Source organism: Cebus imitator, unplaced genomic scaffold (assembly GCF_001604975.1).
Source record: "Cebus imitator isolate Cc_AM_T3 unplaced genomic scaffold, Cebus_imitator-1.0 Scaffold181, whole genome shotgun sequence".
NCBI lineage: Eukaryota > Metazoa > Chordata > Mammalia > Primates > Cebidae > Cebus > Cebus imitator.
In genome coordinates, this window is record NW_016107496.1 from 3,225,425 (window position 1) to 3,228,574 (window position 3,150).

At 49.8% G+C, this 3,150-nt stretch overlaps 1 protein-coding gene across 4 annotated transcripts in view; it reads right to left on the reverse strand.

The window, feature by feature from the left end:
- GALNT6 (polypeptide N-acetylgalactosaminyltransferase 6) overlaps positions 1-3,150 on the reverse strand; it is a 42,674-nt gene that overhangs the window by 31,402 nt on the left and 8,122 nt on the right. For 2 of the 4 annotated variants that reach the window (XM_017545910.2, XM_037744724.1), the window contains exon 2: positions 2,114-2,194. The exons of 1 other annotated variant lie outside the window; for it this stretch is intronic. The gene's annotated coding sequence lies outside the window, so the exon portion shown is untranslated. Of the gene's footprint in view, positions 1-2,071; positions 2,195-3,150 lie in introns of all 4 variants that reach the window. One more of the 4 variants, XM_017545909.2, reaches the window with a different exon arrangement.

A 3,150-nucleotide genomic window follows, 5' to 3' on the forward strand; every position in this document is an offset into this window, starting at 1 on the left:
GGAGAATTGCCTGAACCCAGGAGGCGGAGGTTGCGGTGAGCCGAGATCGCGCCATTGCACTCCAGCCTGGGTAATGAGCGAAACTCCGTCTCAAAAAAAAAAAACGGTTGGCAGAGGGCACCTGTCATATACTAAGTCCTCAATAAATGGTATCAATTATTTCGATACCTGCTTCACTTCCCAGCAATTATCCTCAAGCACCTGGCCCTTAGCCAAAGCCACGTTCATTACTCCCTGGATGTTTTGCTTAAAAATAAACCTGGTTGAACTATTTAATGCTACTGTTTAAATGCATGAGCTCTTGCCTGTGGAGAGGCCTGGTGTCTGAGATCTTGGGAATATGTGGCCATCACGATCTCAAGTGGGGAGCTGGATTCACTCTGGACTGAGGTGCCAATGTGGCTTTTTTTCTTTTTGAAATGGAGTTTTGCTCTTCCTGCCCAGGGTGGAGTGCAGTGACATGATCTCGACTCACCGCAACCTCTGCCTCCTGGGTTCAAGCAATTATCCTGCCTCAGCCTCCCCAGTAGCTGGGATTACAGGCATACACCGCCATGCCCAGCTAATTTTGTATTTTTAGTAGAGATGGGGTTTCTCCATGTTGGTCAGGCCAGTCTCGAACTCCTGACCTCAGGTGATCCACCTGCCTCAGCCTCCCAAAGTGCTGGGATGACAGGCGTGAGCCACCGTGCTTGACCAAATGTGGCTTCTTTTATAACATCAGATTCAGCAGGACCATCAAAAATCAAACAAAAGAAATCTCTTTGAGCATCTACTTTGCATTAACTAATGTCTAGGAGAGAGGAGAGATTTGTTTATTCCACCAGTATTTACTGAATACCTGCCATCTGCCAGATACGCTGCAAGAGGAGGGGGACACACAGAGACATGCAAGGCCAGCCCTCGAGGATCCTACAGTCAATTGGAGGTCTCGGATTTTAAATAGCGATTACCCCACGAGAAGCAGAATCATGTGCTGAAGGAGAAGGCATGAGGAAATGCAGCAAATGGGGGAGGGCAATGTCTGTGAAGAAATCTCATGGGGGAAGAAACTTGGGGGGAGCACTGACTGGTGAGTAGGAGTCAGTTAGGTGAGGTGAGCACATTTCAGGCAGAAGGCACAGTACCTGCAAAAGCCTAGAGATGGGAGGCAGCAGAGCTAGTCTCAGAACTGCAAGCAGTTTGGCATGGTGGGAGTAGCAGACATTGGGCCTGCAGAGGTGGTGAAATCAAGTTGTGAGGGCCTTGTTCATCAGGCTGAGGAGCGTTTGCCCTTGACCCAAGGCCTGGGAGTAATAAAGGGTTAAGCTGGGAGTCCTGCATTACAGGAAGAGCAACATGACAGCGGTGGAGGGTATCTGCAAAGGGACCTGCTTGGCAGCTGGATGACCCATTCGGGGTCTAACCCAGGATAGTTAGTAGCAGCATGGATGTAGGAGAAGGGAGGATGTGGTGCCAGGAAGACTCCCTTGGGTGATGGGGTGGGACAGTTTACTTCGTCTGGTACACAGGAGGACACAAAGGCTCAATTCCTTTCCCCAAGCAATTTGAAAATCTTGTTGGAGAACAAGAACTGGTAGCACCGAGCAGGTCAAGGAAGCACCTGTCCAGGGGGAACTCAGGAGCAGGAAAAGGACCTTTCACTGAATACCATTTTGTACTCTGAACCCTGACTATACTACTTATTCAAAAACTACTAAAATCCAAGCAGAATGGCACAGAGAGTAAGTGCTAAGCTGAGACAGGTCGAGTTCCCTGTGGGCTTGAGGAAGCCTTCAGGGAGGAAATGGGGATTCAGTGAGCAGGAGTTTCTTGTCACAGGGGTTGAGCTATGCCGGGGCCAGGACAGGGGGATTCACTAGAGCTAGACACCTCATCAGTTCTGGAACTGTCCTGGCTAAGCCCACACAGAGGCCTGCAGAATGGGGGAGTATATGCCATGACAACTTTGAATGGTTCCACAGGCTGCACCTTCCCTGCTGCCTTCCCACTCCAGCAAGAGGGAGCACAGTTAGAAACAAAGATGTGGTAACATTGTAGTTATTAGCTGTTGCCAGTGCTCAAGATTCACCCCCTCCAGGAAGGCCTCCCTGACTGATTCACTCAGACTCACCCAGGTTACTCCAACTCCCTCATCCTGGCAGTGCCTCGTGGTCCCGTGCAGCGGGGTTTGTCTTTGCTCCTTTTATTTTCCCTGGAGAAAGAAATCTAGGGTTAAATTAAGTTCTTCCTAGGCATCTGCTCTCTAGATCCTGTCTGGCTGCCTGAAGCTTTCTCTCTGAAACCTGCAGTTCTTCAAGGTACTAACCACATCCTGAACTGAAACGAGACACCTGGGATTAGCCTTGGTGGTGAGGGACTTGCTCTCTAGTTTGCTCCGCATGAGGGCAACAGGAAAGAGTCCCTTAGAAGAGACTCAGAATCCGGTGGAAGCCACAGGACTTTGGGGTTAAGGATTTTTGCTCCCTGTGTAGGAGATGATTCCCAGAAGTGTGGTTAGCAAGGTCTTAGAGGTCACCTCTCCACCAGCCTTGGAGAAAGAATAGCTACTATGTTAGTACCGTGCCGAGTGCAGAGCTTCACGAGATCTGCCCCTGGTGTCTTGCGTAGCTCCCTCACCTTTGGGCTCCCACACCTGGCCTCCTGCTTTCCTGGCAAGTGTGCCCTTAGCCCCTATCCACTCATTTCCCTCTCGCTGTTGCTCAGCATTTCTTCCCGTCTTCTTCCTCCAGCTACCCTTGGGGCCTGCAACTCCTCGGACCACCTTGGCTTCAATCCCAAGATGACGCTAGGAATCCTCTCTGAGAAGCCTGCCTACATTGAACAAATGGGACTTGCTTCCCTGGCCCCACCAGCCAGAACACAAACTTACCTTCTCTCACTGGTGTAAGGAACTGAGGCTTTACCCAGCCCAGCTTGTATCAAACTGCTGATCACAATCCACTGCGATATTATAAAATAAATTTAGGGTGTTGCAAATCGGCATTCAAAAAATTCTTTAAAAGACCAGTTAGGGCTGGGCACGGTGGCTCACGCCTGAAATCCTAGTACATTGGGAGGTTGAGGTGGGCAGATCATTTTAGGCCAGGAGTTCAAGACCAACCTGGCCAACATGGTGAAAACCCATCTCTACTAAAAATACAAAAATTA